The sequence below is a fragment of the Lontra canadensis genome, unplaced genomic scaffold (genome assembly GCF_010015895.1).
Source record: "Lontra canadensis isolate GAN:19392208 unplaced genomic scaffold, GSC_riverotter_1.0 scaffold10, whole genome shotgun sequence".
NCBI lineage: Eukaryota > Metazoa > Chordata > Mammalia > Carnivora > Mustelidae > Lontra > Lontra canadensis.
The window spans coordinates 9,616,311-9,631,565 of NW_022631004.1; the positions used below are offsets into that span (position 1 = coordinate 9,616,311).

The 15,255-nt window shown below is 37.3% G+C and overlaps 1 long non-coding RNA gene and 1 pseudogene across 1 annotated transcript in view; both read left to right on the plus strand.

Annotated features, from left to right (window-relative positions):
• The window catches only part of LOC116866735, a 95,757-nt gene that overhangs the window by 6,178 nt on the left and 74,324 nt on the right, over positions 1 to 15,255 (plus strand). The window lies entirely within an intron of this gene.
• Positions 1,227 to 1,784, plus strand: LOC116866734 (annotated as a pseudogene).

The window sequence follows — 15,255 nt, forward strand, 5'->3', positions numbered from 1 at the left end:
CATACAGCTGTTTTATTATTATTAAAATATGCTAAGGCCAATAAATCAGAACATGATTGCTGTTGAAAAGTGTTTGTCACATTCACAGATTCCAAGAGAAGGGGCATACCACACCAGGGCTGGGTGGGGACGGGGTGGTTGGGGCACGTGGGGAAGCCCCGGAGTCAGTCATGAGACAGAGGGAGAGGAGGAAACCATAGGCAAGAGCCTTTACTGTGATTTCCATGGACAGAACAGGAGAGGGAAGGAAGCAGATTTATGATTGGCTAGTTTGAGTAGTTCCAGTGGGCTTTGGGGTTTGTGTGCTATTCGACTTGTCTTGGATGTGCTTAACAGTGCACACTCTGGACAGGTGGCTTGCATTTGAAAAGCATGCAGCTGTTTACTGTCTCTAGGAATTGGCTCACCTTGGGAGGGACAGTCTCTGCATGGTCAGCAGGGCCCCAGATGTCAGAGCCTCAGAATGCAGGAAATGAAGATACAGTTAATACAACAGCTTGTGAATATGTGATGAAGCTGGGAGTTGGATACTGGTTTCTTGACTCAAGCCTGAGTCCTTAGTATTCTGTGCTAAGATGCATGGAAGGGCCTGGGTAAGCATCGGAGTACATGACCAGAGGACCTAGGATTAGAAGTCAGTTGTTACTATATTAAGAACTATATTAAGAACTATTTTGTTGAGATGCTTTACTGAATGAAAGTGAGGCTCTGCCTTCTTGTATGTCTTTGCATCTGGGCCTTCATGTACCTGAAGCACGGTTAGCTGTCCCTGACCCCTGACAGAGCATGTGAAATGCTGCCGTGAGATTAACAGAGGAGATAGTGGAGATTTTTTGAAGGAAGATACTGTGGTCATTCTGACCTGGCTTTATAGAGACAGTGTCTCCTCTTACCAGGAATTTCCAGAATCACTAGTTGCAGTAAAGACTAACAACTCTGAGGGCTGCTCTGGACCCACTTTAATAAAATTCGTTGAAGGGGACTGCAGCTCGTGCTGGTGGGCTCTGAGTCTGGGTGAGTACGTGTGGTGTGGTGTTTCTCATTCTCCCCTGCACGGCTGCAGCTTGGGCCTTGCCTGACCCAGCCTGACCACGGCCCCAGCTTTGGAAGAGCTACAGAAGGATCTAGAAGGGGTAAAGTTGCTGTTGGAAAAGGCTACTGGAAAAAGAGTATGTGATGCCTTCACAACTGAAAAACCCAAGATTGGGACAGAAATCAAGAACAAGATGCAGTGGAAATCAGAGAGAAGAGCAGAACTCTTTGACAATGCAAAGGCAGCCACTGTTGTTGCTCTCATTACAATGGAATGTACAGCGAAAATCAGTAATTATGAATGGGATCGGTGAGACAGGTTTGTGAAAATCCACGTTACCTTAACTGGAGTTCATCAAGTCCCCCCTGAGAACATGCAGGTGCATTTCATAGAGAGGTCATTTGATCTTTTGGTAAAGAATCTACATGGGAAGACTAACTCCATGACTGAGCACATTCTCTTAAAACCCATTTCTGTGGAAGGCGGTTCAAAAAAAGTCAAGACAGATACAGTTCTTATCTTACATAGAAAGAAGGCAGGAAACACGTGGTGGAACTACCCAACTTAGGTTGAAAAAGAAGGCAAAGAGAAGCAAGAGCCCTCCTATGACACTGAAATGGATGCTAGTGAGGGATTGATGAGTTTTCTGAAGAAAATTTATGAAGATGGAGATGATGATATGAAGCAAACCATTAATACAGCCTGGGTGGAATCAAGAGAGAAGCAAGCTGAAGGAGACACAGAATTTTGAGACTTTAAAGTCATTTTGGGAACTGTGATGGGAAAATATTGATGTTTCCAATAAGGAAATGTTGGTGAGCTGCACAGAAAAGTTTGACAGGTAACTACTTACAGAGTCTTCTTCTAAGTGAAGACAATAAGTTCTCCCATTTCCTCCTGGAGGATTTATTTAAATAAAATATGCTTATGAAACAGTTCTGCCAAAGATAGTTTCATTAGTAATCTGGGCATTTTGTTCAAGAAAGGATAACACTGCATTCTTGTGTGAAATGTAAAAAAGCAAATCTTGCCTAATGATAATGCTACATGGTATGTGTTATTGTTCAGTTAAGAGGTAGAGAAAAAAATTATTTTGCCTATAAGTTCTTGGCATCAGCTCCCGCCAATGTAAGAATAAGTAAAAATAAAACCTGAATTTTTACATAAAGTGCAAATCTAAAAAAAAAAAAAATCCTTTGAAAGGAAGTTTCTTGCCCTTACTGCTTCTTCTGAGGTCGCTTCAGGCCAATGTGGACAGACTTACTCTGACAAGGGAGGATGAGCAGGGAAGCTGGTGCCCTGTTGGACCATTGTTCCACTTAGGCACTCCCTCTTTCCTTTGTCATAGCCCCTGCACAGTGCAAGGTTATTGTCAGAGTATCTGCCCGTTGGCCAGATGTTGGAAGCTAAGCAGGATGCAGGAATTAAGAAATGGGACCTCACTCATGACTGTACCATTGGGGCAAAACTGTGAGTGCTTTTCTGAATTCGGGAAAGATCACCCCAGAATTGGCTTGGAGACAAAAATAACTAGGAGAACCTGTTTTTCATTAGCTCAACAAATTAATTGCCTCTTTACACATGTAGTTCTGAATCGTTTACCAATATATGACATTCCTGAAATTTCACAAGCTCTCTTTAAATAGCACACTTTTATTTTCAGGCACTGTTGAAGAACTCAGTGAAAATCAATTTTTGCTCATGAAAATAGAGTCTGTATTATTTATTTGCTAAAACTCAATTTTCTGTATGTGAGGATAGCTTAAATACACAGTTGGTTGAAGAGGATTTCATTGGCAATACGAACCCTAATAAATAGGGATTTTTTCCCTAGTTTTAATTCATGAAATAGTAAGTTTATACCATTTTTATGAGTGAAAATAAGTATAAGTTGTTTTTAAAAAATATGAAGCACTTGGTTTCTCTGAGGACATCTTTCACTAGAAAATTTGGAATCTTTAGAATGAAAGTCACAGGAAAATGAATATATTTCCCCTCAAGATGGTGAAAAGTAGCTTTTAGAATGGAAATAGCAGGATTTCTCTAAAGGAACCTTGGCTAGAAGAATGAGCAAGTTTTCCAGAATGACAATGATTAAGTACAAATATCAGAATCAATATAACACACTCTTAAAATGGAATGGGCTCTCAGGACAGCAGAAACATTTGAATGATGGAGCCAAGGAGTGAAAACCACTGTAGTGTGCGTTATTATTTATTCTTTGAAGTTTCAAGATTCCATTTCAATCAAGAGTCACTATTGTTTAGAACAAATTCTATTTTGCTAAGATTACTCCCTTAGTATTTAATCAAAGAAAGTCCAGAAGGAAATTTGCTTTTGTGCAATATTCTGATGGAGGAGCCACTTTAAAAGTGATGCAGTGAGCATCCTGTCTTATAGATAATTCATGCAGTGGGTGATTGGATTTGTAAACTGAAAAAAAAAAAAAAATCTCTTGCTGCACGCCAAGTGACAGTTCCCTATAAATACATTTGAATAATGATTCATTTTAAGAATACACTTGAAAGTATAGTTGAATTTTGTGTTGGGAAATTGCCCTCTTTGGAAAGACTGCAACTGAGGGCCCGTTCTCCATCCACAGATCGCCTCAAACATTTGCTTCAGTTTTAAGCCCAACTTGAATCTCATATAAGATTTGGGGTGTTGGGTTGAATTTGGGTAGTGTCTTCCTCACATGCATGGTTTTGCTGGTGGCTTAGTGTCTCTAAAACATGAATGGACTTTCATCTGGACAGAGAATATTAGCCTTGGGTTACTGGGTCAAGCAGACTGAGAGGAAAGAGATAAAATGGTAGCAATTCGGACAGATAGATGCTGGTGCCAGGGGGAACTTGCTTCTCATTACTCATTGCCTGAATTTCAAGATTAGGCCATTCTGTTGTTTTCTGTTTTAGACTACGATGATCTTTATAAATTTAAGACATATGTAGTAATTCTTTGTAGTCTTTCAGAAACATCCAACTAAAAGATTTTAATCAACCTCCAGAAGTTTTAGAAATATTCTTGTGTAGTTTTAACATTGTGTAGGTCAGTAAATAGGGCATCTCAGTTTGGAGCATTTCTGTTGATGATGAGGGACCCTGAAACCAAGCCTAGTGTTTTGCTCATCATTTGGATGTCTTTGATTCTGTAAGGATGATTCATATTTATGCTCTAGATAATGAAGTCATGTATTAGAAGTCCTCCCAAAGGTACCTGACCTTCAGAGGTACAGACGTGTCCTTGTTCATCGCAGTGAGTTACACATCTGTGATGCATTCTTTTAGCTTTGTAACAGAGAATGACCAAGATATTGCCTAGGGGCAGCACTGACCACCTAGATAGTGAAAGAAATAATATAAATGCAATGAATGCTATAGGTTAATGTTGAACCTTCTGGGGAGACTGGCAGGGACCACAGCAACAGTGGCCAGTCCCCCTCCATAACCACAGCTCAGTTCCACCCTAAAACCTTCCTGAGGAGTCTGGGAACAAGAGCATAATGTGTGTGTATTGGGGGGTGTTTTGTATTAGGAACCTCACCCAGGGAGAGCTCACCTGTTCTTGTCTTGGCAAAGTTGGGAAGATGCACTGAGATGACCTTGACTCTTTGCCCTCCCTTTTATTTCGTGGCTTCCTCCTTTGTTATTCTCTCCAAATTTCCTCTCCTATTAACTTCTACCATTTTGGCACCCACTAGTTCCTTGATGTTGTTTGACACACAGAAACCTTGCTCTGTGGGACATGAGTATTGGATCTCACCCTGACCAGTGAGCTTATCCTTTCACCCTTTTATATCCTGCTTTTAATAGGTTGGCTAAGTATATTTTAGGTGTATGATGTAATAAACACAGAACTTGTTAATTCCTCTACCTTGTCAGATCTTTCAAGTCATTTGGAATAGTGCAGATAATAGGGTTTTAAAACTTGGGAGGCTAGTGATGCAATAAATCCAAATTTCATTTCTTTGTGCTTCATTCAGGTGGAAATAAGTGGATGTGTGTGGCAAGTGGTATTTTTCTGCCTTGTGTGGTGCAGTCATTTGAGGTGAATATTTTCCTCACTATACACATGTGCACTCTTAAGTGCATGAGAAGGCATATAATTCTAGACAGATAGAATGCTCTTTCAGTTTTTTTTTTTCTTTCTTTCTTTCTTTTTTTTTTTTTTGGTACCTTTTCCAACAACTAACCTGTTGTTTTAAGACAAAGAGAAGACTAGCAGGACAATTTTGAAAGACATTTTCACAAACATTTCTCTTGGAAGTGTAAATTGGTGCAAAATTTATGGAAGGCTATTCAGCAATGTATTTTAAAAGCATTCAAAAGCTCATAGTCTTTGAACTCAGTAATTTCACTGTTTTGAATTTACCCTAAAGAGAAAAGAAATCACAAATATGCAGAAAGATTTATATTTCAGGGTTGTTCATGTCAGAGTTAATAATAGTGCAACATTAGATACCCTCTATGTGTCCAACAATTGAGAAAGATTAAATAAATTGTGACACATATATATGATGAAATATATTTATGCATTTAAAGTCCTATTTATATATAAAACTCAAAGGAATAACCAACTCCTGATAATAGTTATTTCTTGGAAGTATGTGGGAAAATTTTCTTTATTTCATTATGTATTTATTTACTTTACAACTTTTTCTGCCTTGAGTATTTATTGGATTTTAAATGAGGAAAATAGCATAAAAATTAAAATAAGGAAAAGTCTTTGTTCTAACTGTTCCTAACCAGAACCCTCAACTACATTATTCACTTGAATATTTCAGGGATTGATTATTCATCATTTTGGTTATCTAAGAATTTTATTATTATTATTATTATTTTCATTCCTGTAGCTCAGCTTCTGTTGATTTCAGTATTTATTAGTCCCGTGATTCAAAGTGAGAATAGGGACAAGAGAAGGCAGATTCCCCGAACCTTCCTTTTTCTGGATTTGAATATAGCCTTTATAGTAAGAAGTAAGGAAAAATCTTTTTCTTAATAACAATTTTTTAAAACTAAATTGTTTTTGTAGAGGCTAAGTGTTGAGATTTTATGAGAACCAGCAGCAAAGCTTCTGACTGGCTTCTGGGTCTTTGTCTTTTCTAAAAGAGAATGTAGGAGCAGAATATGTGTGGGCAGAATATCAAAATGGCTTCCTGCTGGGTAAGTGTAACTACCAGAGGGCTTCTTCTTAGGAGAGCCCAGGGGAGAAGAGCTATTGACCTGATGCAAAGGGCTTATAACTACTTTTAACCCTAGCCTCCTTTTTCTCTAACCTAGTCTGTTCTGAAAGTTTCTCAGCCACATGTTTGATACGCTTGAATATTTAAAAGATTTCAGCTATAGAGCCATGTACTTCAACAACTAATTGCTCTATGTAATGATGATGACGGACTTGAAAATTAGATCCATATGTTTGGTGAAAAGAATCGAGTTCTTATTAATGTATGTTCCACTTGGTAGGCATATAGAATTTTCTGTTTTTATCATATTAACATAGTCAATACCATGGGCCTTTTTATGTTTTGTTGTTGGCCCAGAACAATGGGAAATGAAATATAAGAAATTACACAGGGCACACAGATCTCAGTCTTGGCTTTTTATCTTTTAAAATGTCTGATGGTTAAAGACTTTTCTTTTAATGATGTTTACATAGGCTGAAATGAGTTGATTTATGTCTCTTGATTAGCCCAAGAGAAGTCATTCTTGATTGCTGAAGTGCTCAAAGCCCAAAATTGTTTTATTAAAGTTCAAGAGTTTGAAGTGAGTCTTCCACCTTCCCCTTCCTCACCACACTATTCGGTCAATCTATGCGGGATAAATACACTTTTAGGCATTGACAGGGAAATGCAGTTCTTTAGGAAAAGCACTGTGGCCCATCAAGCTGCATTCAGGTACCATGTCTGAAAAGTACATTGGCTGCAACATCAGATCCATAATAAGACAAAGCTCATGCACTCAGGGGTAAGCATTGACTAATATTCTGAGTGAGTATATTGCTGTGATGAGCTTTAGAAAACATTTAGATTGCTTAATATTGAGCAGTCTGTGTTGAAAGGATTTTCAGGAGGCCTCTAAAATGTGGGTACCTTCCTCTGCATCCACTTAGGAGCTTAAATGTTTTCTTTACTCCTTCTAATTATACAAGTAGGTGACACTCATTGTAGAAAATTTGGAAAATCTTGACAGGTTCTAAAAAAGAAAATTCAAATTGCCTGCAATCCTTAAGCATAGAGGTAAATACTGTTAGTATTGTTTTTCTTCTAGTCCCTTTTCTCCTGTTCATTTTTACATTTATCATAGTTGAGATCCTTAAGAATTGTAGTTCGCTTTTTTTTTTTTTTGCAAACATTATATCATGATTATTTCCCTTAGCATTAAAAGTTCTTCAAAAATATGTTTTGGATTTATACTACTTAATCATAGAACCTCAAGAATTCCTATTTTGCATATTTGCATTGTTTGTGTGTGTTAATTATTATAAATAATGATGTGTTGAACATCTTGTGCATACATTTTTGCTCATACACTTAACTGATTCTTTAGGACAGATTTTTTAAAAATGGAATTCATGATGCACTTCAATGGCATTTCTAAAATCTTAAATTCTCATCATCTTAGGTGCAACATACGGATTTCTAAAGCACAATATCATTTCCCTGGGAAATGATGAGGCTGAAAGTGGGCAGATTGTAAAAGCTTATAACATAAGAAGTTAGACTTTGTTCTGAGCTCCTCATTAGCCATCCTGGTGCAGACTCTTGGCCATGTCACTTCGGCTCTCTGTGCCTTAATTTCTTTCTTTTGTAGAACAGTTTAATAATCGCACTCTCTTTCTTGTTGCCTTTTTAGACAATTTTAAAGTAGGCTGATTGGCAAGAGTTTATAAGGCACTTTGAAAATGTTAAAAGTGCCATGGGAGAAAAAGTAATGACAATCTGGTTGTTTATTTTGTGTTTGGGAACCAAAATCAGATGCTCGGACCTCTAGTCATTAGAGGCTTGGCTGGGAAAGCAGGAGACAATGAGACTGGCCAAAGCAGCAAGCACTAACTGTTCAGTATAATTTCAAAGGTATGCTAAGAGAAAGAAAGCTCAGCCAAGAATTTATGACTCGGTCAGAGGCGAAGTTGAGAGCTATCACCTGCTTCAAGGAGGACAGCTTTGGATGAGTTCATATATATGCATGGCACACTGCTACAGTCTAACTTTATGACTTTTAATGACTCCGACCACCTAATCACTTGTGAAAGGATGTGCTGGAGTTTGCCTTCACTCAGCTTGACAAGGTGATGGGAGGCATATATCTTCCTTACATGAAAACACTTGTCAGTTGCATCATATTTGGTAAGACAAGCACCAATGTCACCTTGGGGGGAAAGAAAAGTAACTCAGCTGACATCCAATGCATATGAGTTTCCAATATGCTGCAACATCGCCTAATTTCAAGTGAAATATGCAAATACACCCTATTTTGTCTGTAGTTTTTATTTTCCTGATGCTTTCTCTAAGTGCCACATCTTCTGCTGATGGAAACATTGTGTAACTTCTTCTGAGCTGATGCATATTTAAATACGCAAGGCGAAGAGTTTTCAGCCTTTGAGTAGAAGCAACATGGCAAACCAAATGCAAATCTCTCAGTCACCTGTTCTTGTTGGGTTTGCTTTTATTTTATTTTTGGGCTTGGGCTGCACTTATATAACCAGTTCGCTTTAATTCAAACTGCTGAGTTTTAGACTTTTTATGGGTAGTAGGTCAGCTGGGTGAAGTCGGGTTTATTAGGGTTTAGGACTAAGCTACGTGGGCAGCAGAAACATGACTGAGGGCATTGTGATGATGAAGAAACGAGGAAGGAGCTGGATCATAAATTCATGTCTCTTCACTATTCTTTTCACTAAACTTGAAAAAAGAATACTAAGGCAAGTGTGTTTTGTAATCCCTGTGATAGCTTTGTATATTTATTTCGTTTCGATTTTTAGATGACTTCGCCATTGGGGCAGCCTACCGAAAGAAATCTAAGTATAAGTGCGTTCAAGGGGCAAGTACAGATCAGGTCAAAACTCCAGATCAGAACAGTGGGTTTGATGGCTTTCAGAGGCATAGAGCCCTGTTTAGTAGGGAAAGGGAAAGGTTAAGTTGAAAATGGGGCTGCTGTTGAAAAGGTTTCCGTGCAAGCTTTGTCTGTAACAAAAGGAGAAAGGCATCAAGGTATTTTTAATGTGACTGCGTTGTTGATTGCTGTAATGGTGTCCTATTGAAAACAAAAACGTCCCTTGTAGACCATCAGACTTTCCCTAATAGAATGACCTTGTTTTATAAGAAGATGAGTGGTCTCTCTTTGTGTACGTTAGAGGTCCTGATCTGCAACAGAGTTAAATTTGAATTTTCCAGGTTATTGGTAAGCACGTTAAGTTCAAGTCCCCATATGTGTGCTTTCTCCATTTTGACTGTACATATGTTTACAAAAAGTTGGTATTTTTTTATAACAAGCCAGTCAGCTCTTGCAAATACAGGAATCAAAGGTTCCATGTTATTTCATATATAAATCTCCTTCAATTGCTGTTAGCCACATATATTTGTACATTTCTAAGTGGCAAGAGTGGATCCTTTCTCCAACTGAATTGTGTAGTTAAATTCTGCCTATTTTGGAAGCAAAAATTGCTGAGGGTTTTCTTACATGTGTAGAGCAAACAAAAGTTGTTTTCAGTTTGCTATAACTTTGTTTATATTCCACTGATTCCCATCATGGAAGAAGGAGCCAAGTTGTTTCTCCACCCAAGAAACAAAAGAGCCCATCATTAGAATCTGACTTAAGTCTATCCACTACTAATGAGAAGTCAGTGGTTACTTTATGTTTTTTGGAGGCCAAGGAATAAAGGGCCAACTGCCTGTAAGTGTCCCCATGGTAGCCTAAGATAAACACACAGACAGTGATGTGACATGGTTCCATGTACAGTACTACATATCAGAGAAAGAGAGTTCGTGTATATTCAGATAAAATATATTCAGATTTGGCAGGCCCATCTGAAACACTATTCCAGAAAATAGTAGGTTAAAAATTACATTTGGCTTTCCACTATAATTCAGAAAGGGACAAAATATCAAATTTGTGTTTTGTGGCCATCCACAGAAATATGTTTTCCTTAAAGTCACTACTCAAAACATATGAGAGAAAGCCATATAGTTTACCATGTTAATGAGAACATAGCTCTTGGAAGCTGGTAGGCCATGTTGAAAATGTTCATTTTAAATTTCAAGCCTTTGTTTCTTTCAGAAACTCAACATTCTTGACAATGCAATGTTCTTTTTTTTTTTTTTTTTTTACTATTTCCTTTTTGAAAGTTGGTGAAAGTTGTATTCCAGTGATCATCCAATTGAGTTTGATTTCGTAAAAAATTGGAAGTCGTTTGAGAATGAAAAAAGTCAACACCACTATTAATCTGACACGAAATATATGTTAGGAAAACAAACTTTCTCTCATCATGCCATTGTCTCTCACCAGCCAACTAGGAAAAATGATCTCCTTTTGCGTTTATTATTGTGTAGCTCCTTCCACATTTGGTCCATCGGCTACACGTTTCCTGCTCTTGCTATTGTTCCCTGGTGGAAGAGGCAAACAAAGGAAACACACTGAATTGTCACATGACTGTTTGGGGTAGTCATGAGCAACATTTTCCTCTTGTATGAAACAATAACATTTAAATTTTGTGGTTATGTATCATGAGTGTCTGACAGCAGAAACCATTGTGATTGGCAGGCAGTAGATTAAATTTATGGGTTTTAGGCTTTTTTTTTTTCTTAATAAGGATACCTTGAGAAAGTCCAAGGGAAATGAAAGTCAGTTTTGTCATCTCGCACAGATTTCAAAGACAGGGGGCTACACTAGGGCTTGAAAGGTCTATATTACAGTGCTGCTGTCTAGCCATACTTGACAATGAGACATACTGTATTTGCTCACGGTGCTGGAGTTTATCATGCAAGAAGAGTAATTATATTTGAATTGTGTCAGCCAGCCACCCTAAAATGAAGGAACGTCAACGAATGTTGCTCCAAGGAGAAGGAGATGATTAGTTATAATTATACTCAGTGTCCAAGAAAAATGCTTCATTCCCTCATTCTGTTGCAAAGGGGAGAGGGAAAAAAAAAATCCAACAAAAATTTTTCAATACTTCTCAGTATTTTTTAAAACTTTTAAGGTGGCCGTTTATTGTAGGAATTTCAGATAAGCTTTCTGGTGTGACCATTTAACTATCTGAGAACCTGCTGGGTTTGTGCACAATTTTTAGTGTTAAAAAAATAGGTAACATGTAATACATTTTCTAGATTTTTCTTCCTCACCATTCGTAAACAGTCTCCTAGCAGGGAAATATTAGACAATAGGAAGTAAATTTCTTAATATGACTAAATGTGGTTTCATCTACATAGTACCAAACCATAAAATATGGGTTTGCTGCCACTTATGAATATGGTGATTTGATTTATAATTCTTGTCAAACAAACTGTTTGCTTGAGATGATGGATTGAATACCCTGGAGTATTGCTACTTGTGTGTGTGTGTGTGTAGGTAGGGTCAGTGAAATGTTATCTAAACTTAGCTTTCATTTTGAGGTTCATGTGTCATTGAGATGTTTTAGTTGGTATGTTTTGCTGTATATTCATTTTTATTGTGTAGCTTTCCATTACTAGTTCAGAGTGAGAATTTTACAGGTATTAATTTGTTGGTTCGTTCTCATAGTGGTTGATATCTATAATTTGCTATGTGTAAGTTTTTTTATTTATAATTATTGACATTTGTGTGGGTTCAGCGACTTCTCAAGGCATTCTCATGTTACCAGTGTGATAAGTTATGATGAGTAGAGATAATGGATTTTAAAAGGATAATGTTCCCAAGTTGTGTTTGTTGAAAAAATAATTTAGTTCTAGCTATTTTTTGTACTAGCCATTTTTATGTATTATTTAATTTCCTCGGCAGTAAATACCACTGTCAATACATTTTAAATATTGCTGCTGTTATGTAAGTAATACAATGTGTCAGGTTTTGTAACTCTAATTATATAATCAATATGTACATATTTTCATTGGAAATAGAAATAATAGTGAAAAATTTTCAAAGACACTAGATTGATAAAAGTCAAAGAGACTCTCTAGTTTCCACATTAGCATCTGGTTGGGTAACTATTATGAATCACTCAGAATGGCTTTGATTAGTTGTTTTTAACAAGGTAGTTTACCTTTCACAGAGTTTTGTAAACTCTTATCAGACAATGTGCAGTGTAGCTGTGTCTGATGTGTATAAAGTGACTTGGGGACATGGCAGAGTCTTCATTCAGATCAGACTCCACTATTTCACCTTAAACAGCTGGGTCATTGAGGCAGAATTTATATATAAATAATTGCTTTTCTTCTCAGCTGCTCATTCCATACCCAGGACATGTGGCAAAGCAATGAAACTGCTCCCTGATGTAATTGCCTGTTGGGGGGTGGGGTGGGCTGGGGGCTATTTCAGGGATGACCCCAGTTGGATCAATTGTTAGATACAAATGTGCCATGTGAGCACTGTTGTTACTGTGAACTGTTGAGATGGTTTTTCCTTGCTGTGATTTTCTTTTTTTTTCTCTTCCCATGTGTTTTAATATACTCAGACCCATAAATAGATTTTACAAACGAAAAATTTCAGTGTAACATTTTTAATATTTCCAAATTGTACTCAACTATAAATGTTACAGTTTAAGGAAATCACCAATCTATAATTTTTTGTTATGTCTTTTAAAATGCCACAGATGGGGGTGCCTGGGTGGCTCAGTCAGTTAGCAGCCGACTTTTAATTTCAGCTTGGGTCATGCTCTCAGGGTTCTGAGATTGAACCCCAGGTTGGGCTCTGCAGTACAGAGTCTGCTTATTCTCTGTCCCTCTCTCTCCTCTTCTCCCTTCCCTCACCGCCCCCCCTTTGCATGCTGTCTCTCTTTCTCTCTCCCCAAACAAATACAATCTTAAAAAAAGTCCCTGATGAATTTTAGCTTTAGATATGGCTGTTTATTTAGATATATTGGTTTATCCTAATATCAGTAACTATGGCTTCAAAGTCCTTTATGCTTTTTCAATTTTTTTTTCAAGTACACAGAATTGAGTCAGTCATAGTCCTCATTCATGGCTCCCTGTGTCTGAGGTTGGCTGCTGCAATAAGACTCTCTTTTGTTTCAGTTTGTTTTCCCATGTGATACCTAATTTCTTCTCCCATTCTCTTGCCTCATAGACACTCTGCTTTAGTGTACTTAATGTATATTCTTGCAATTCATGTCTCATGTATGTCCTTGTGTATAGAAATACACCTAAAATTATATGTAATATATAAAACTATATATGTAGACAAGTTTAAGTACACCCTTAAAAATATAGTATTGTTTTGAATAGGTTTTAACATTTATGTAAATGGTGTTATGCTACAACTCTCATTCAGTTTCTTTATATTTTAAAAAATATTTTATTTATTTATTTATTTGTCAGAGAGAGAGAGAGAGAGTGAGCAAGCGCGCGCACGCACAAGTAGGGAGAGTGGCAGGTAGAGAGAGAAGCTGGATCCCTGCTGAGCAAGGACCGCCCCCCCGCGAAGCAGGACCTGATCCTAGGACCTGGGGTTCATGACCTGAGCCAAAGGCAGATGCTTAACAACTGAGCCACCCAGATGTCCCAGTTTCTAACTTTTAAAAAATTAAAAATTATATTTAATTATGTTTCTGAACCATTTTTATGTTGCTGAGTACAAGTCTGGCTCATGAAATCTGCCTCTGACTTTGTACTCCATTGTGTGTGTATTCAGTATTTTACCATTCCCTAGAAATGGATACTGTTGCTTCCCCCTCTATTTACAACCTTAAACATTCCTGTACATATTTTTGTGGACCTAAGAAGATAGAAGAAGAAAAAGGATTGCTGGGTTTTGGGGCATGTGTCCATTTCCTTTCGATAAAGGCTTTTCCATCCAAATTTTGCCTGATGAAATGAATGTTGGTTTACATTTTGGGATCACCTAGAATCTTTCCACCCCACTTGCTTGGGCTTTATAAATCAGGTTACTGGAGATCTTAGAAAGAAATGTTTATCCCTATTTTCCTTTATTATATCAGCTAATTGGTTTGCAGTATATATACACTTCAATGCATTGTCACTTTCTTAAAACTAAGGAATAAAATTGATGAGGCTTTATACTAAATTGTGGAAAATATTTATCCTAGCATAATAATCAACAGGTCTAGTTTTGCAGGTTGATGTTTATTTTTTTAAATGATTCTGCATTTACTTAGATGACTAATAAAATAACTTCAATTGTGTATTGACCATTTGAATACATTTCTTTTGCCTGCTCATATAGTCAACAATGAGCAGAAGTGTCCAGAGTGGCACACCTGTTCCCCGTGTGTGTGTGTGTGTGTGTGTGTGTGTGTAAGTACCTGCCTGAGCTCTTCATTTCCCGAGCTTGCCCTTATCAAAATTTATTCCTTACTTTACATTTATTCTCTGTCACCCAAATTCAATAAGCAATCCAAAACAATAGCTTCAGAAAGGAAGTGAAAGTGATGTTTGATGACTCTTATTTGCTGAACACTTTTGTCAAGCCCCATTGCCCGAAGAGCCCCTGTTTCAGTGAGTCCTCCACTGTGTTGCTGAGCATCCTTTGTTTACTGAAAATAAAGACTTGATGTAAGTTACCTTTTCATCCAGGTGGAGGGGTCTATTTCTGCAGGATAAGCAGTGACTAGAAAAGCTAGACTGAGAACCTCTAATCGATTTCTTTTGGGGAATTGTATAAATTTATAAAATGACTTTAAGTGCCGTTTTCTTTTATATATTATTTTCCTGTCTTTCCTAGTGTATCTGTGCTCTCAATAGCAAGAAGTGCAATGAACATGATTGTAAAGGAAATATGTTATTTAGCTTGATCACAAGAAAGCTGTGACATGGTTTAGATATAACCTAACTGGCCATTTCGTAATTTAAGAGATTTGGTTATTTCACATAACACCATTTTTTCCCCTCTATGTAATAGGAAAAAAAGTGAACTCTTACACATTCTGCTGTGGCACAGCTGTATTTATAGCTCGCCACTTTAACTTGAAGCATTGGATAGAAACAGTGATTCTTTTTTCTATTTCCTTTTCAGCCTTTCTTAGTATCTTTTAAAAAATTAGCCGACATTAACAGTAATTTATATAACAATTATTGAACC